This window comes from Schistocerca serialis, chromosome 3 (assembly GCF_023864345.2).
Source record: "Schistocerca serialis cubense isolate TAMUIC-IGC-003099 chromosome 3, iqSchSeri2.2, whole genome shotgun sequence".
NCBI classification, from domain to species: Eukaryota; Metazoa; Arthropoda; class Insecta; order Orthoptera; family Acrididae; genus Schistocerca; species Schistocerca serialis.
The window spans coordinates 600,135,839-600,156,785 of NC_064640.1; positions in this window are offsets into that span (position 1 = coordinate 600,135,839).

Consider the following 20,947-nt stretch of genomic DNA (forward strand, 5'->3'; position numbering starts at 1 on the left):
AACTTCTGAGGTCTAGCCTTTATTCCAATGCGTCGACATGCTGTTTGATGGGTCGTCTATTTCAAGGATGACGTCACAGGGTGCCATTCTTTTGCACCGTTACAGAGGAAGGTTGTAGGCACATCTGAGCCAAAATTCAAGCTCCTGCGTCGTAATGGAAGACAATTACAGTGTTTCGAAGAAGTGATCCTTTAATTCTGTTGCACAGTGTAGTAACGCTGAACGTGGTGCACCCATGTCTTTACTAAGAGCAGAAAAAATCTTAATTCTAAGGGTTTCATTTTTATGTAACTTACTATAATTTACTATGATTACAATCGTTCCTAGTACAGTATTCAGGATTCGGCTCATTTCTTTGGCAGTCAGAGCTTCACTGTGGCCGGCCGCTGTGGATGAGCGGTTCTAGGCGCTTCAGTCCGGAACCGCGCTGCTGCTACGGTCGCAGGTTCGAATCCTGCCTCGGGCATGGATGTATGTGATGTCCTTAGGTTAGTTAGGTTTAAGTAGTTCTAAGTCTAGGGGATTGATGACCTCATATGTTAAGTTCCATAGTGCTTAGAGCCATTTGAGCTTCACTGTGGATCATGGTGTGTGTTAAGACACACTATGGAGATCTCTGTTTTACAGGTGCTTGTATACTGTGGTATCTTCCAGTCACTGAATGAGGACCATCGGTGAATGTTCCACCGCCATTTTCCATGCTTCGTTTGCCTCGTCTATAAAATCATTTAACATAGTAAATAGTGAAAGTGCTTTGTTTTCAGTTCTGTTGATTTGCAGAAAAGCAGCTCTTCTACTGCCGATTTACCATCACGACATCGAACATAGACAATGAAATGAGCATCATTATTGCTATGTGTTGCTTCATCAAGCTGAACGGAAAATAATTTGTCACACAACTTCCGGAGAAGATGAAGCTAGTCATCTTCAGCTCTATCTCCAATTCTCCAGGCAACAGTAACATTTGATGAAGTTATGGACCACAATTATTTGGCAAAGTTATCTCCAAACATAGTTTCTAAAATCACAACTGCACTGGCAAAACAGCTGTTCACCATGTACCGTTACGAGTATGTAGGAGAGTTTTTCGTCCACCTGGTCCTGGTTTAGGAGAGGTGAACTTGTTGCATGACTGAACTCTAGCGAGCCCACGGCAAATGGCTCACCGCGGCCAGCCTGGCTAATTGACCGGTTCGACGCAGCCAGGTGCGCAGACGAGCAGCGTCACTGGGAGCAGTTAAATCCCAACTCTGGGAATTTGGACGACTGTCGCTCACACGGCCTTTGTGCGGGAGCAAATGTTACAAGAAATGGCGGAGTGTTAGACAGGCTGAAAGATGGCTTCTTACAACTCTTTGAGAGTCTATAATAATGTGCAGTCAAATATTCATGCAAATCTGAACACATCTGCAATTTCAGAACAGTGAGGTGTATCCAATGACACAAAAGTATTTCAATATTTTTAAAACTGCAGAATCTACTATTTCACAGCGAATAAACATTTACTCAATGAACCTCTGAGTTACCAACTTTTAATCGCTCGTTGAGATTTCAAAAGCGATTTCTCAGGTTATAGCATTGCACTGTAGCTATCATCCCTGAAAGCTACTTATCTGTATCTATTTTATTTACTGCTTTATGGGGTCTTTTATATCTTTCTCATTTTGCAAATGTTTGTCAGAAATCGCATTCTCCACATTTACATAGCAAAAGAACACAGCATCAATACCTCATACCACCATATTTGTGTCGTTATTTAAAGAACAGTTGACTGTATTATTTAAATGTTGATTGCAAATACTGTTAAAAAACTTTGCTAATTTAAAAGTGGTCATCTGCATGTGTTAACGAACACCACAATCGAAAAGAGAACCAAAAGACGCTTCTGTCAAGAAGGTACAAATAATTGTTTAAAATAATATTTAATGACACTCTGTTGTCGTGTACCATGAACATTCTTGCTGAGATGCTGGCTTTTATTTTTATGAACCAACTATTGCTTATATTTAAAGTAAATGAACTGAGTGTAACCAAATGTTAATGACATTTCTTTAGTCAAATATTGTTACTAGTAGAGTGCAAGAACGAAGCATTTTTGGTGGGGAGGCCTTCAGCCAGTAGAAAGGTAGGCAGTAGCGGAAAACCACGGGATTCAAGTGGAGACGTAACGTTCTCATCGTAACTTTACTGCATTTGATATTTTCAATTTCTATTTTAACTGAATATCGTAGGACCACTTCCCCTTTATTTGAGATGTCCTTTCTTGAATAACCATTATTCAACATAATTCTCTGTAGTCTACATCAATTATAGACGTTAGAATAGAGCCCTCTTTATTAAATCATTCATTTATCTTTTATTTTATATTTATGTGCATTTTATTAACTCACAGTTCTAGCCAATGCATAGACTTTTTTACTACAGGATCACAGCTACAGGTTCTTATCTGCAACGAATTAGCTGCGGAGCATGAGAGCAGACTTGCATGGCTTGACCCTGTAAGTACACTGAACTGCTGTTGTTTCAACAGAACTGTGCATAGCCCAGATACCTAACGTACTCGTAGCACAAGGTAAAGACCCAACTGGTTTGCTCGTATAGGATGCTGTTTTGTAGAGCAGCACTCAGCAGTAACCATTAGGTACCATCGCAACCAGTGGTGCGAGGCTTTTTACATCTGGCTGTTCTACGTGAAACCTTTATAAGAAACAAGCAAAGCTGTTTCATTCACAAACAAAGTTTTTTTTAAAAAAAACTGTTTTTGATTTCCAAATGATTTTAATTTTAGTTTGAAGAATTCTCAGGGTTTGTTAACGAACTCACTGTGAAGTGTAATGAAATGTCGTTTAAGTTTATTGGGTTCCATGCTGTCTGATACCATAATTTTTGAGCAAATGATGCACAGAGGCCTTTCTTATTCACTTACTTCAGTATTGGTAAACCAAAAATTTAAGTATTCTTGAGAATATTCCCTTGAATTCATTTTCGTAACCATGCTCGTCTGTGCATGTTACATCTGCCACAGACGGCCCCTGCCAGGCAAACTACACCCAAGACACCCCTGTGTACCATATAACATACACAAGCACTTGCAGGCACAACCAAGAAGAAAACAATCCTTCAAAACAAACAGAACTTGCTAGAGACTAATGCGAACCTTTTTCTGCAGAGGTCGCCTCACAGATACAGGGGAAGTTGGAGTACTCCACCGGCCTCAGCCGGCTTTATAAGGCCAGCGCAGCAGCAGTACAGCCATTCCTCGCCAAGCTAGGACCAGCTCCGACGGACCTCACTGACGCTCCACTAGAGAATACTCAGTATTGTAGAACACTCAGTATAATGTCGTTTATTGACACTGAACTACACTTGTCGAACAATCACTATATACACACAAAAACAAATAACTTGTAGATGACCATTCATCAAGAGTGTCGGTGAGGTCCGTCGGAGCTGGTCCTAGCTCGGCGAGGAACTGGCTGTACTGCTTTTTTTTTTTTTTTTACTTTATTGTTATTTTAAAACCTGTACAACTCAGGTAGGCTGGCAGCGGCACACTACGCCGCTCTTCAGCCATAGCGTTTTACAAGAGTATAAAACATGGTGAATGACAATGAACAAAGTGACGGGCAAAAGAGAGAGGTCACAGAGACATAAAAAACACGGAGTCGTTCACATGTGACGATAACAACACTGAAAACACGTCGGCACGGCGCACAAAACACTGATGAGTCCGACGGCACAAGTGAACGTAGGAGTGGGACGGCGGACACCAAAAACACTATACGACGTCACACACACGAGACAGAAAGGGCGACGATCTCCGGCGCGCGAATGTTCACTATACGTGTGCGAGTCCGGGGACCTGCCAAGAGAGGAGGAGGAGGAAGGGGAGTGGGAGAGCGAGAGGGGAGAGCAGAGAGCCACGGGCAGGGGAGATAGGGGGGGAGGGAGGAAGGGGGAGAGGAAGCCCGGGGGAAGAGGGGGAAGGGAGGGGACAGGGAGACGGAAAAAGAAGGGAAGAGAAGAGAAGGGAGGGGAGGGAGGGTGCCGAAAGGAAAGGACACGGGAAGTGGGGGGCGGGGCAGGGTCAAAGTTGATAGGAGGGGTAGATGGAGGGGACGAGGACATCATCAGGGAGAGGGAGCTGGCGGAAGCCACCTTGGGAGAGGGTATGGAGGGTGGAGAGATGGAGACCGGGTGGGACGTGAGAATACAGGCGCGGCAGCGGGCGGGGGTGGGAGAGGATCGGGGAAATGAGCGGGTGAGGAGGATCAAGTTTACGTGAGGTGTACAGGATACGTATCCTTTCAAGGAAAAGGAGGAGGTGGGGGAAGGGGATGAGATCATACAGGATCCGCGTGGGGGAGGGGAGACGGATGCGATAGGCAAGGCGGAGAGCATGGCGTTCAAGGATTTGGAGGGATTTATAGAAGGTAGGGGGGGCGGAGACCCAGGCTGGATGGGCGTAACAAAGGATAGGGCGGATGAGGGATTGATAGGTGTGGAGGATTGTGGAGGGGTCCAGACCCCACGTGCGGCCGGAAAGGAGCTTGAGGAGACGGAGTCGGGAACGTGCCTTGGCTTGGATTGTCTGGAGATGGGGAGTCCAGGAGAGGCGACGGTCGAGGGTGACGCCAAGGTACTTAAGGGTGGGAGTGAGGGCGATAGGACGGCCATAGACGGTGAGATAGAAATCAAGGAGGCGGAAGGAAGGGGTGGTTTTGCCTATAATGATCGCCTGGGTTTTGGAGGGATTGACCTTGAGCAACCACTGGTTGCACCAAGCGGTGAACCGGTCAAGATGGGATTGGAGAAGGCGTTGGGAGCGTTGCAGGGTGGGGGCAAGGGCGAGGAAGGCGGTGTCATCGGCAAACTGGAGGAGGTGGACGGGGGGCGACGGCGGCGGCATGTCCGCCGTGTACAAAAGGTACAGAAGGGGGGAGAGGACGGAGCCTTGGGGCACACCGGCGGAGGGGAAAAAGGTGTAGGAATCGGTGTTATGGATGGTGACATAGGAAGGACGGCGGGAGAGAAAGGAACCGATCAGACGGACGTAGTTAATGGGAAGGGCAAAGGTTTGGAGCTTGAAGAGGAGACCGGAATGCCAGACGCGGTCATAAGCGCGTTCGAGGTCAAGGGAGAGGAATATGGCGGAGCGACGGGAATTAAGCTGTTCGGAAAGGAGATGAGTGAGGTGAAGGAGAAGATCGTCGGAAGAGAAGGATGGCCGAAAGCCACACTGGGTGACGGGAAGGAGGCGGTGCTGGCGGAGATGCTGGTGGATGCGGCGGGTGAGGATAGATTCCAGGACCTTGCTGAAGACCGAGGTAAGGCTGATGGGACGGTAGGAGGAGATGGCGGACGGCGGTTTGCCAGGTTTAAGGAACATGAGGATACGGGAGGTTTTCCACAGGTCGGGGTAGTAACCGGTGGACAGGACTACATTGTAGAGCCTGGCCAGGGTGGAGAGGAAAGAGACAGGAGCTTCACGAAGGTGACGGTAGGTGGCACGATCGTGACCAGGAGCGGTGTTGCGTTTGGTGCGGAGTGTAGCAATGAGATCCTGTGTAGTGATAGGGGCATTGAGTTCCGTGTGTGTAATGTTGTCCAAGTACTGGAAGCCAGGAGCGAGGGGAGGGGAAGAGGTGTCAGTTCGATCGCGGATATCTGGGAAGAGGGAGTAATCGAACTGGGGATCATCGGGGACGGAAAATACATCGGAGAGGTAGGAGGCAAAGTGATTGGCCTTACTAAGGGAGTCAGGGAAAGGGTGATCATCATGGAGAAGAGGATAATAGGGGGAGGGTTTAGTTCCGGTAAGGCGACGGAAGGCCGACCAGAACTTGGACGAGTTGATTGGTAGGGTTGCATTTAAACGGGTGCATGTCTGTCGCCAGTCCCGGCGTTTCTTAGCCGCGAGCAAATTACGAACGTGTCGCTGGAGTTGCCGGTGGCGTCGTAGTGTGTCCGGGTCACGCGTGCAGAGGAAGGCACAGTAGAGACGACGGGATTCACGGAGGAGGAGAACGGCCTGTGGGGGTAAGGTAGGACGGTGGGGGTGGATGGCGACAGTAGGAACGTGGGCCTCCACGGCCTCAGACAAGGTCCGCTGGAGAAAGGAGGCGGCATGGGTGACATCATCAGGGTGGTGGTAGGTGAGAGGGTGGCTATCGACCTGGGTGGAAAGGGTATCCCGGTAGGCATTCCAGTCGGCTCGGGAATAGTCGTGGACATACTTAGGGGGGAGGGTCAGTACGAGGGTCGGGGCGAGGGCGACGACCGTCTGAAACAGTGAGGAGGACAGGGAGATGGTCGCTACCAATAGGCTCCAGGACATCCACCGTTATGCGGCCAAGGAGGTTAGGGGAGGAGAGGATAACATCAGGAGTGGAGTTGGATTCAGGACGGGTATGCCGGGGGATGGGGACGAGGTCACCTTGAAGGGTGGAGAGGAACCAATGCCATCGCCGCAACTGGGCAGCGGAACGACTATGGATGTTGAGGTCGGCGGCGATCACGTAGGAGGAAAAGGTACGATCGACGTGGGAGAGGAAGTCGAAAGGAATAGGAGCGTTGGGGCGGACATAGATGGTGGCGCAGGTAACGGTAAGGCCGGGGAAGAAGAGACTAAGGATCAGGTGTTCGGTGGGGTCGGGAAGGAGAGGTTGGAGCCGAACGGGGATCTGGCGATGGTGACCAATGGCAACTCCGCCACGCGCAATCGGGAGGGGATTATCGGAGTGGTGGAGGAGGTAGGGCGAAGTGTGGACTGTGTGGTGGGGTTGCAGGAAGGTTTCATTGAGGAGGAAGGCATCCACGCGGTGGGTGGCAAGGGTGTGCAGGAACAGGTTTTTGTTGGCGGGAAGGGAGCGGATGTTGTTGAAAAGGATACGTTGCTGTCGCGCCATGACTGGGATTTAAACGAGGGTGTCAAGACGGGAGAAGGTGAAATGGGCCTGGTTGTTGGAGTAGGTGGCGTACATCTTGAGTTGGAAGATGGAACGGGCAGCAAGGGAGATCAGCTGGAGGGTGTGAGGGCGCTGAAAGGGATGAACATTCTGGAGGACGATGGTGAGGAACCTGATGATGTCCTCAGCGGTGGGTGGGGGACGAAGGGAATTGCCAGGAGGGGTGGGGGCGTCCAGAGGACGGACAGGTACGGTGAGTTCAGGAGTGGTTGGAGGGGGTCGGGCTTTACACTTTTGGGAGTAGGTGGGATGAGGGAGATTGCAGGTATTACAGGAGGGAGGGGATTGGAGGTTAGGGCACTGCCGGAGAAAGTGCGCCTGCCGACAATGCGGGCAGGTGGGGGCCTCGCGGCACTCAGCTGTGGGGTGCGCATTATAGCGCAGACACCTCTGGCAGCGCAGGGATTGAGGAGGGGAACGGGAAGGGTCGACCTTGTACCGCTGGTGGAAGAGGAGGGCACCCTCCTTCAGGAGACGGTCAATGGAGGGGGCGTCCTCAGAGAAAATCCGCATAAGGCGGGTGGGGCCGGCCGAGTTGAAAATGCGGTGGACCGCCCGCACCTCCAGCGTGGGATGGGCCTGGAGCTCCGCCAACACCTCCTCCTCCGTGATCGACGGACTGAGCCGCGTGATCACGGCGGTGAGGGTCGGCGGGCGACGCGGGGGTTGGGGTTGGCGGGTAGGAGATGGAGAAGGAGCAGGGGTAAGGGAGGCGTTGGGACCAAAACGGGTGATGGGGAGACGGGAGAGGATGTCAGTATGGAGGGTTGGGCTGGGGGAGGAGATGAGAACAGAATCTCGGCGAGGAGTGAGGAGGGAGATGGGGGCACCAGGACAATGCTGGCGAAGGAAGAGGGTGAGGTTCCGGGCTTCAAGGAGAGAGGGATCGGGACGGGAGAGGAGGTAGCGGTAGGAGGAAGGAGGAGAGGAGGAGGATGAGGGGGCAGGGACAGGCGGGGAGACTTCCATGGCATCATGGGTGGGGGAAGGAGGACGAGGCGCAGCCTTTTTGGAAGCAGAGGAAGCAGGGGTGCCACCGGGGCGCTTGACGGCGGTGGAGGAGGTGTGGGGGATGGGAACAATGGGAATGTGGCAGGGAGGGGCAGGTCCCGGGGCCGGAGTCGGCGCCGGAGATGGTGACGGTGATGGTGAAGGCGACGGCGACGATGACGATGACGGTGGCAGTGGCAGTGGCGGCGGTGATGGCGAAGGTGACGGGGAGAGCTGGGCGTGGGCAGTGGCCCGACGGGCCACCACCCGAGCCGGAGCGGCAGTGACAGGCTGGGGGAGTGGGGGGAAGGGATCAGAACGAGAGGAGCGGGAGGAAGAAGCGGGAGAGGGGGCGACAAAGATAGAGGGTGAAGGGAGAGTGAGGAGAGGTGGAATGGAAGGAGGGGGGTGGGACTGGGCACACCAAGTTATAGTGGTGGAGGCGGCGGAAGGGGAGGTATAGACTATGGCGGTGGTGGTAGTGGTGACAGTGGTGGTGGGGGCGGACATGACGGGAGAGAGAAACAAGAACGAACAGAACGAAGAGGAGAAGACAGAAACTGGGGACAGACAAAGACGGATGAAGACGAAGACGGCCGTAGACCAGGGTCAGGACGGCGGCGATGGTGGCGACCAGGCGGCACCGGATGGCGGCGGCGGCGGCGGCGGCGGCGGCGGCGGCGGCGGCGGCGAGCCCCGGCAGGCGGCGGCGTCGGCGGCGATCAGCAGGCGGCGGCGGCGGCGGCGGCGGCGACCAGGCGGGGGCGGCGAGCCCCGGCAGGCGGCGACGGCGGCGGCGGCTGCGAGGACCGGAAGGCGGCGACCAAGCGGCGGCGGCGAGCACCGGCAGGCAGTATGGACGGCAAACAGACGACACGGCAGGGATCTTCCACGTCGAAGGCGCACCCTGAGAGTAGCCCAGGCAGTGAAACTCTTCGATGAAGAAGAGAGGGAATCCAACCCTCGAATGGCTGTACTGCTGCTGCGCTGGCCTTATAAAGCCGGCGGAGGCCGGCGGGGTAATCCAACTTTCCCTGTATCTGTGAAGCGACCTCTGCAGAAAAAGGTTCGCATTAATCTCTAGCAAATTCTGTTTGTTTTGAAGAATTGTTTTCTTCTTGGTTGCGCCTGCAAATGCTTGTGTATGTTATATGGTGCACAGGGGTGTCTTGAGTGTAGTCTGCCCGGCAGGGGCCGTCTGTGGCAGACGTAACAGTGCACTTTTTTGATGCTTCATTATCATCTAATGCTCGCTGACGTCAACTTAAAAACTTATCCACAATTCCGCATAAAACTACTGCGGTGAAGATTTGATTCTTTGAACTGCAGTTAACACGTAATTTGCAGTATACACCTTTATGACATATTCTATAGCGATAGAAGCATCGACTGGACTGAGACTAGCTGGAATTGATCAAGGAACAACATTTATACACGTTTACCTCGCGGTCGTGTAGACGTTCCAGAATATCCGAGACTGATGGGAACTTCTCGCAAAGCCATGACAACGATCGATATGGTAGACGCTTAAAGTTTATTTCTCGCGGCAGTGGTTGTTGGCGAGCAGTAGCGCACAAAAAGTTAACTGACGGCGCCCACCTTACATGTCAGCACCATTCGAAACACTTCTTGTCGAACGCGCTCTTTGTCTCATTGGTGTCAAAGTGAACGATCTAACCGGTATGGCACTATAGCCATCGCCAACACCTGGCTAGAAAGTGTTAGTTTTGACTTGGAATTATTGGAACATTCACATTTCGTCCAAATTAGTACTTATGATTCCGCACTGCAATACTGCGAAGGCAAGCAGCATGTAAATAAAACTGTACATGTTGATGATAATTCCCAGCCCCTATACAAATAAAACAATTTTGACACTCGACAGGTTGTGGAATTGTGATCTTTGTCATAATCGATTTCGCGGATATTGATACGGCTTCGAAGGAACAAGGTCCGGCCTTCGTGCACAGTGCAGGCAACCAACATATGCCCGAGATTTGTAGTTCTGTCAGAAGTGGCACTTTAGGACAGCGGGGAAGTTTTATGTCACCTGCAGATAGTGTCTACTAGCTGCGTTTTATAAACAGTTACAAATAGTGCCTCTTTTGATGATGATTGTTTCTATAACGTACATTCATGAACCGATCTTGTTTACGTGTGTGATTTTTGCCATCGCCGCTGATCGGTACAAGACGCGCATGCTCGTGAGTTGTCAGCACTGGAAGATAAACAAGAAAACATTCCCCCTCTCACGTCCTCGCACCTCACAGTGGCCGTGCTACTTTCCTTATTCACCCTGCACTCCCCTTAGGTAATCCATCAACTTTTCACTTGCTGCTTATAAGACAGAGAACAATAGAGAGGGTCATAGATTCTGATGTTATCAATGTAGCGGATCGGTGTTGCGCAGTAGCAATAAATTTACTTATACCTGGTAATTTGCAAGCCTTTTGACTTTGTAGGTTGTGTCAAAATATTCAAGATTCATCAAGACGTATATATATATTGTTATCATATGAGGAGGGGGTGCGAGGGAAACAATGAAAATTATGATGGAAAACTGGGTCTTGAACGCTGAAAGGCTGAGAAACGCTGGTGTAGGAGGTTCCTACATGTGTCACCCTCCAAACCGTCGTCTAAGTTCCATCACAAAACCAAACCGGAATAATTTTGTTCCTCTGATTTTGAGTTAGTGTCCTTACATTCCGTGATGTTTCCTTTGCATTTCTTGAACGCCCTGCTGAGCACATCCGCTTACCCCCTCCTCGTCCACCTCCTCCCTTACTAGAATGCTTTACCAACATATTAGATTCCTCATCTGGATCGATCATTCTCGCATATAGTATACTTGACTCCATCTACTCCGTCCTCCATATGACCAATCCAGCACCAACACATTCCACCGGTTCTACACCTACATACAATATCTTCTCGCAATGCAATTTCCACAGTATCCGCCTTTCAGACAACGGAATCCTCCTTTCGTTTCGTATCTAAGGCAATCCCTCAAATCTTTTCACACATCATGGTTCCTCCCTTCTTTTTCATCCTACACATTTCTTCCATTTTCATACCACGACCAGACTAGTTACTCTTTCCGTAATCATATCGCTCCTGACTCAAACTCTTACATTACCACATAACAGCCCACCAAATCCATTACCACTCCATTCCTCACAGCACAACTTGACCTTCCTACTCCCAACATACCCTTTGCTGGAGCAGGTCCTTTAACTTAGTGCAATGTAGTTATTCATGTTAACATCACCAACGTACAACTTTTCTTTTCAATTGTTTTTATTTTTTTATTTTTTTTAAATTATACATGTACTAGTATTTGTTTATAAAGTCTTTTCTCTGAAGTGTACCAAATGTACAAATTTTAGGCAAACTTCCACCTGACGGGGTAGTGAATGATATTACAATAGAGAAAAATATCGTCTGGATAGGCCAAAATCGATGTTTCTCATCATTATGTAATCCAGGTTTATGCTCCGGCTCTAGTAGCCTTCATATCGACGGAGCGATCAACTCAAATCTTCCTCGCACTGTGGAGTGAGGTGTAAGGCCCAATTCCTTCCGGATATTGTTTGTTGCAGCAGTACTTCGCTGTCGTGACAAAGTAGGAGCGACTACTGGTTGCAACTGTAGATCTCCAAGACGAATGGATGCATCGTATTCAGGCAAGCCCGTGAAAGAAAACAGCCCAGAAATCGATCTATATATTATACATATGCGCAGTGCGGCTTTTTTGGTTCCTGTGTCGTTTTGTGACACCCTTATTAGCGTGGACTCTGTCCGAAATGTTTCCGAGCTGTTGGATCACTTTCGCTTTGACCTACGATTTCCTCCCATTCTTGTACATGCTAATTAATACTTGATCACTGACTCTGAAAAGTTTTGTTTCCGACCGTAGTGTATGTCTGGTCTATATATGCCCAAATGGCTTTAATATTGACATTAGTGTATGGTGATGTCACGATGCAATTTTTCTGCTGGTGATTTTGTATAATGTGGAGTGGCTCATGCACTGTGAAAGAAAAATTAATATTGAATCATCCCTATTGTATTTCTGTGTTAACTTTGTCGTGTGAGATTTACAAATCTTCCGATGAGTCCATTTGCTTTCGGGTGAAATAGTGGCGTTTTGAAATGTGCTGTGCCATTATGTTTACAGAAAAGTCCAAAATCCTGGGATGAAAACAGAGTGCCATTGTCTGTAACTATTGAGTCTGGAAATCATTCAATTGAGAAAATTCTTGACAAAGCTTGGATTGTTCCATATGTGGTTTTGTACCACATATGAAAATTTAGGAAATGCATCTAAGACAGTCAGCCAGTAACTCCACAAAGACGGCCCAGACTACAGGGTGAGACAGGAGGAAAGGTACATGCTATGAGACGCGATAGTATTAGTGATAATGAACAAAAAACTTCATATGGACATACGACCTATTGCGAATGGTTTCCGAGATAGAACACGTTCAATGTCACTTTTGTACGTTTTTCTTTAACAACTCGAAAACCGCACATTCCAATGAAAACGTGTCTCAGAACACAATTAAACTAAATTAAATTTGCTACAAAAAAGGTCCTATTTATTTTTTGTCTAAGACTAACAGTTTGCGCGGAGAGATCGCGAAAATACTGAAAATCTCACGCGACACGCGTGTGCTGTAGCTTAGGTACTTTTCGTTGGCCAGTTTGAGGCAGTTTTCCGACTTGATGGACCACAAGCGTCTCGCATCAAAATGTTCGTCTCAACTTCCTCTATATTACTGTGGTACGTTGTAAACTGTGACAATGAATAATACAGAAAATAAATAGAAATGTGCATTAAAATTGTTCTATCTGGGAAACTATTCGGAATGGGGCATATGCCCACATCAAGAATTTTGTTCAGAATCAGTAATGCTATCATCCATCAAAACATGTATCTTTCCTCCTGACTCATCCTGTATATATAAACGTGACCACAGTTCTGAAGCTTGTTGCCATGGAAAATAATGCGGTGGTTGAGCTGGCTGGTATTTCTGGCAAGTAAGGCAGCTTAAATTGTACGTCTTAATTTATGTTTTTTCAATAGCAGCGTCCTCTGCCAGTCAATTTGGTGTATACGATGCCCCAGTGACACTGATTTAACATTTCAAGCACTGTGTGTTTTAGCACTTTTGGAATCACTAGTCACGTCTTTCCTGATTCTGACTGTACCAGAGGGACACCTTTATAGACCTTGACAGCATGTCTCGCATGCCAATATGATATATTTTCTGGTTGATTAATTCACGTTTTAGCTACTAAATGTATTTTTTATTTCACATAGCACAGGATATTTTGACACAAATTTTGCTGTTAAGTTGGCGTCAAATGCACGTCGGCATTCATTTTTGCAGATCCACCTTGTTCCTTTTCGTAACAGTTTGTTCAGCGTTCCACCTAGGGACGCTGCATCTGAAATGAATTGCCGGTATTATTTGTCTTTACCTTGAACATCAAGTAATATCGTGAGACCCTTCTGAGCCAGAAGTTTCTTGATTGCTTCAATGCGGTGCAGTGTTAGCTTGGTGCTGCCTTGTGACAGAATGGTATTAAATATTGTACTACGCCTTGTTGCGTTTCAAACTGGCTGCTTCTAAAACCTCAAATATACATTCCATTTACACAGAAGGACTTCAGGAGTTTTCCTTCAGAAAGTATCACCTAGGTAGTTTACTGCATTAGGTTCTTTCCCAATTAATTGTTCTAAGTATCACTGGAATAAAAGTGGTGCACTGTTGTTGTTGTTGTTGTGGTCTTCAGTCCTGAGACTGGTTTGATGCAGCTCTCCATGCTACTCTATCCTGTGCAATCTTCTTCATCTCCCAGTACATACTGCAGCCTACATCCTTCTGAAACTGCTTAGTGTACTGATCTCTTGGTCTCACTCTACGAGTTTTGCCCTCCACGCTGCCCTCCAGTACTAAATTGGTGATCCCTTGATGCCTCAGAACATGTCCTACCAACCGATCCCTTCTTCTAGTCAAGTTGTACCACAAACTCCTCTTCTCCCCAATTCTATTCAATACCTCCCCACTAGTTATGTGATCTACCCATCTAATCTTCAGCATTCTTCTGTAGCACCACATTTCGAAAGCTTCTATTCTCTTCTTGTCTAAACTATTTATCGTCCACGTTTCACTTCCATACATGGTTATACTCCATACAAATACTTTCAGAAACGACTTCCTAACACTTAAATCAATACTCTATGTTAAATAATTTCTCTTCTTCAGAAACGCTTTCCTTGCCATTGCCAGTGTACATTTTATATCCTCTCTACTTCGACCATCATCAGTTATTTTGTTCCCCAAATAGCAAAACTCCTTTACTACTTTAAGTGCCTCATTTCCTAATCTAATTCCCTCAGCATCACCCGACTTCATTCGACTACATTCCATTATCCTCGTTTTGCTTTTGTTGATGTTCATCTTATATCCTCCTTTCAAGACACTGTCCATTCCGTTCAACTGCTCTTCCAAGTCCTTTGCTGTCTCTGACAGAATTACAATGTCATCGGCGAACCTCAAAGTTTGTATTTCTTCTCCATGGATTTTAATACCTATTCCGAACTTTTCTTTTGTTTCCTTTACTGCTTGCTCAGTATACAGATTGAATAGCATCGGGGAGAGGCTACAACCCTGTCTCATTCCCTTCCCAACCACTGCTTCCCTTTCATACCCCTCGACTCTTATAACTGCCATCTGGTTTCTGTACAAATTGTAAATAGCCTTTCGCTCCCTGTATTTTACCCCTGCCACCTTCAGAATTTGAAGGAGAGTATTCCAGTCAACATTGTCAAAAGCTTTCTCTAAGTCTACAAATGCTAGAAACGTAGGTTTGCCTTTCCTTAATCTTTCTTCTAAGATAAGTCGTAAGGTCAGTATTGTCTCACGTGTTCCAATATTTCTACAGAATCCAAACTGATCTTCCCCGAGGTCGGCATCTACTAGTTTTTCCATTCGTCTGTAAAGAATTCGCGTTAGTATTTTGCAGATGTGACTTATTAAACTGATAGTTCGGTAATTTTCACATCTGTCAACACCTGCTTTCTTTGGGACTGGAATTATTATATTCTTCTTGAAGACTGAGGGTATTTCGCCTGCTTCCTAGATCTTGCTCACCAGATGGTAGAGTTTTGTCAGGACTGGCTCTCCCAAGGCTGTTAGTAGTTGTAATGGAATGTTGTCTACTCCCGGGGCCTTGTTTCGACTTAGGTCTTTCAGTGCTCTGTCAAACTCTTCACGCAGTATCATATCTCCCATTTCATCTTCATCTACATCCTCTTCCATTTCCATAACATTGTCCTCAAGAACATCGCACTTGTGTAGACCCTCTATATACTCCTTCCACCTTTCTGCTTTCCCTTCTTTGCTTAGAACTGGGTTTCCATCTGAGCTCTTGATATTCATGCAAGTGGTTCTCTTTTCTCCAAAGGTCTCTTTAATTTTCCTATAGGCAGTATCTATCTTACCCCTCTTGAGATAAACCTCTACATCCCTACATTTGTCCTCTAGCCATCCCTGCTTAGCCATTTTGCACTTCCTGTCGATCTCATTTTTGAGACGTTTGTATTCCTTTTTGCCTGCTTCACTTACTGCATTTTTATATTTTCTCCTTTCATCAATTAAATTCAGTATCTCTTCTGTTACCCAAGGATTTCAAGCAGCCCTCTTCATTTTACCTACTTTATCCTCTGCTGCCTTCACTACTTCATCCCTCAAAGCTACCCATTCTTCTTCTACTGTATTTCTTTCCCCCATTCCTGTCAATTGTTCCCTTATACTCTCGCTGAAACTCTGTACAACCTCTGGTTCTTTCAGTTTATCCAGGTCCCATCTCCTTAAATTCCCACCTTTTTGCAGTTTCTACAGTTTTAATCTACAGTTCATAACCAATAGATTGTGGTCAGAGTCCACATCTGCCCCTGGAAATGTCTTACAACTTAAAACCTGGTTCCTAAATCTCTGTCTTACCATTATATAATCTATCTGAAATCTTTTAGTATTTCCAGGGTTCTTCCTTGTATACAACCTTCTTTCATGATTCTTGAACCAAGTGTTAGCTATGCTCTGTGCAAAATTCTACCAGGCCTCTTCCTCTGTCATTTCTTAGCCCCAATCCATATTCACCTACTACGTTTCCTTCTCTTCCTTTTTCTACTGTCGAATTCCAGTCACCCATGACTATTAAATTTTCGTCTCCCTTCACTACCTGAATAATTTCTTTTATCTCATCATGCGTTTCATCAATTTCTTCATCATCTGCAGAGCTAGTTGGCATATAAACTTGTATTACTGTGGTAGGCGTGGGCTTCGTGTCTATCCTGGCCACAATAATGCGTTCACTATGCTGTTTGTAGTAGTCACCCGGACTCCTATTTTTTTATTCATTATTAAACCTACTCCTGCGTTACCCCTATTTGATTTTGTATTTATAACCCTGTATTCATCTGACGAAAAGTCTTGTTCCTCCTGCCACCGAACTTCACTAATTCCCACTTCCCACTATATCTAACTTTAACCTATCCATTTCCCTTTTTAAATTTTCTAACCTACCTGCCCGATTAAGGGATCTGACATTCCACGCTCCGATCCGTAGAACGCCAGTTTTCTTTCTCCTGATAACGACGTCCTCCTGAGTAGTCCCCGCCCGGAGATCCGAATGGGGGACTATTTTACCTCCGGAATATTTTACCCAAGAGGACGCCATCATCATTTAATCATACAGTAAAGCTGCATGCCCTCGGGAAAAATTACGGCTGTAGTTCCCCTTGCTTTCAGCCGTTCGCGGTACCATCACAGCAAGGCCGTTTTGGTTAGTGTTACAAGGCCAGATCAGTCAATCATCCAGACTGTTGCCCCTGCAACTACTGAAAAGACTGCTGCCCCTCTTCAGGAACCACACGTTTGTCTGGCCTCTCAACAGATACCCCTCCGTTGTGGTTGCACCTACGGTACGGCTATCTGTTTCGTTGAGGCACGCAAGCCTCTCCACCAACGGCAATGTCCATGGTTCATTGGGGGGGGGGGGGGGGGGGGGAGTGGTGCACTAGCAATTCCAAATAGCAATCTTATACACAGGGTGTTTGGAAATTCCGGTTACAAACTTCTAGGGCTTGTAGAAGGGAGTGTGTACATAATATTTTGAATAGGAACCATGTCCGGAAACGTACTGTTTCCGTGCTACAGCCGTTTGGAAACATGTCTGCTAGGTAGGTGTGCAACAGGGTAGTCACGGTGGTGAAAGGGGCGAAGGATTACATCGGATCAGCTGATGTCATTTGACGTCTGTCGCACCTCTCTGACTTGAGACCGTCATTCACATGTCTGTTATAGCAACATGGTTGAGTATATGTTGCAGAATACGCCGACGTATCCTTTTGAATTGTGATGCTCGCGGTAACGGAAGAGTTGCTTGTAGACTCCATCATGATCGCTCTCCACAACCTCCGACTCCATCGCATACCGTTTTCGCCACAATTGTGCAGCGGTTTCGACAAAGGGTACCTTCACCGTCAGCAGACTTGACTGTGGTGCTCTAAGAAGACGCCAGACTCCTGAAATGGAAGAGGCCGTACTGTGTCGCTTTGAAGAGAACCCGTCAACGAGTACCAGAGCAATCTATTAAAGAGTGGAATTTTTAAAAAAGTGATTGGTTGGGTCACGCGTAATCAATTACTTGGAAAAGTGGTCGCGTCACCAACATGTTTTCAAATGGTTGTAGAACGGGAACAGTACGTTTTCGGGCATGGGTTCCAATTCAAAATATTATCTATTCACTCCCCTCTACAAATCCTAGAAGTTTCTAACGGATATTTGCGAACAACCTGTATTTATAAAAACCAAATGGATTATTTATTACCAAGAATTTCTGTTTTTCCTCATTCGGAGGCATTTGTAAGTAGACATCCTTTAAATATAGTTTTCAAAAATGCGTCATCAGCTAATTTAGACATTAATCCTTCCGGCTTTGTAACTGAACAGGAATTTATTATTGATTGCGCATTGACTGTCTCATCTTAAAATCAGCCCATATTGTTAATATGTCATTAGGTTTTTGTACCACAACTATTGCATTGCCCATTAGCTAGTAGTGATTGAATCGAGAATGTCATTCTGTTCTAGGCGATCCAGTTCCTGTTTGTCTTTTAACGCAAATGGAATACTGTGTGCCAGACAGAATGTTGGGACGGCGTTGGGTTTCATTGTCATGTGCCCTTCGTAATCCTTAAAGCTATTTGTTGCTTCAGAAAAATATGGTATATTTTTGCAACTCTTCATTAGGAACATCAGTGTGAATCTGATTCGCCCCTTCATTGAGTGTGAAGCCGAGTTTATTGAATAAATCAAGACCCAATAAACTTGCTGCTTTTTGCAAATTTACTACTGTAATTCTGGGATGTTTTGTAAATTATTCGTGTGCAACATACCTATGAACTGGCCTTTGGTTGATATTTGTTGATCGCTGTGGTGAAGTAGCAAACTTCGAAATGTGATTAATTTTGGATATCAGAAGTTTTTATACCCTTGTAGATTAGTTAGACAAATGAAGGATCCCATGTCAGTTTCAAATTTTAACGGTACGTCATTTAGTTTGAGTGTCACAGACAAATTCTAATTATTAGCTGAGAAGATAGCTTTCACCTTATTTTTCGCCCATGAAATTTTTATAATTTCGTATGTTAACCTTGTGCACAAAAAATACTATCAGTATTCTTGTTGCAAAAAAATGATTCAAATGGCTCTGAGCACTATGGGACTTAACACCTTAGGTCATCAGTCCCCTAGAACTTAGAACTACTTAAACCTAACTTAACCTAAGGAGATCACACACATCCATGCCCGAGGCAGGATCCGAACCTGCAACCGTAACGGTTGCGCGGTTCCAGACTGAAGCGCCTAGAACCGCTCGGCCACACCGGCCGGCGGTGTTCTATGGTTTCCCTAAATCGCGTAAGGCAAATGTCGGGATAGTTCCTTTGAAAAGTACACGGCCGATTTCCTTCTGCATTATTCTCCAATTCGAGCTTGTGCAACGTATCTAGTGATTTCATTGCCGACAGGACGTTAAACTCTAATCGTACTTCCTTTATTACTTTTTGCAATACTTGCATTGAGCACTTCTAAGGAAAGTCTTCTCGCCTGTGATTAATATTACAGCAAGCACATGAACGTTACTTCCTCTATGGAATCTGTTGGCTGACGTGTCCTGTGGCTGTAACACACGATTGCGCTCACGGCCTGTCCGTGCAGGCTATTGCATCTTCAAATTTAAACACGTCAGTTGAGACAAACCTCCGTCCATGTGCCCAGATGAAAGGCAAGCTTTCCTGCAATTAGTCAACCTACGAAGGCCGTTCTTCAACTTGTTACCAGGTGAATCAAGGATGAGCAAGTCACAATGTGAGAATCAGTGTAAAAGGTTTTGCATTTTTCATTTTCGCACAGAAATTTGCTGTTCCTACTGAGCCCCTGTAATTGTGCTATCCATTATTTATAACTTTGAATGGATTTTTTTAAAACACCAGAAAAATTTATGACTGGCTCCTCCTATGTGCATTTTAGCTTCAAAATAAGGTTCTAGGTTGTCTTTAAGTTATGTGTATGAGAGTGTCACTAATATGATTCAGGACATAGCTTTCAAATTAATTTAAAACTTTATGTGCCAGTGTTAGCAAGGAGAAAAAGTTTGAATTCAGTATCACCTGATAATTTATGCGTGATGAAAAGTCGCTCCAATCTTGAACATAGTTCGGCCGGGATTCTATATACAGGTCGGAAGCTGGAAATAGTGGCAGCGCCATTTTCAAATTTTCTTGGACATCTTTCTTCCCTGTTTCTAATTTTGATAGTCGTGGCACTAGTTCTTGCGATGTACAGAGATGTTGCAGCAGCACGAACACTGATTACAACAGGTCTGGTTAAACTATTTCTGAAACGTAAAATTCTGAACAGTATACGAAATTCTGAGCTATCTTCAAAGGAGATGGGGTTATCAGTCAATACAGAAAACTGAAAATGCCACGCTATAGTCTCATTGTGTTGCCAGAAAAGTTTCACCTCCACTTCTTTTCTCCTTGTTTGGGCTATGCTCGTTTGTCCTTATCACCATTGTTTCATGTCTTTGTCCTCGTCGCCAGGGTTTTAAGTTACACTCACAAAATGTACTTGGCTTCAGACACATAAATGTGGCAGGAGGAGAATCCATGCCACTGAGTAGTAGCTGTTATCGAGGTGGCATTCTTGCATGCAGAAACTATACAGTCATCACAGATCCAAACAGTATTAGGCAACACCTATAGCAAAAATAGGTGCCAACGCAATTAGCAATAATTTACTATGATTTATTGAAGGAAGTTTCACAATATTTAATACTTGTGGATGGGAATACAGATCAATGTTCACTGGCACTTACCCGTCTTTAAACACTGGTATAGTCCTAGGGCCAGTACACAATGACTAGCACCACGCCAAATTTCGCTGCATTGTTCTAACGGATACTTTCGTAGTACGCCCCGCATTAATTTCTGCGGTTATTTCACAAAGTGTTGCTTGTCTGTTAGCACTGACAACTCTAAGCAATGTCGCTGCTCTTGGTCGTTAAGTGGAGGCCGTCGGTCATTGCGTTGTCCGTGGAGAGAGGTAATATCTGAAATTTGGTATTTTCGGAACACTCTTGACGCTGCAGATCTCGGCATATTGCCTGACGATTTCCGAAATGGAAAGTCCCGTGAGTCTAGTTCCAGCTACCATTCCGTGTTCAAAGTCCGTTAATTCCCCTCGTGCGACCATAATCACGCCGAAAACCTTTTCACACGAATCAGCCAAGTACAAATGACTGCTCTGCTAGTGCACTACCTTTTTATACCTCGTGTGCGCGATACTGCCGCCATCTGTAAATGTGCGTATCGCTATCCCATGACTTTTATCACCTCAGTGTAAAGCCACTCC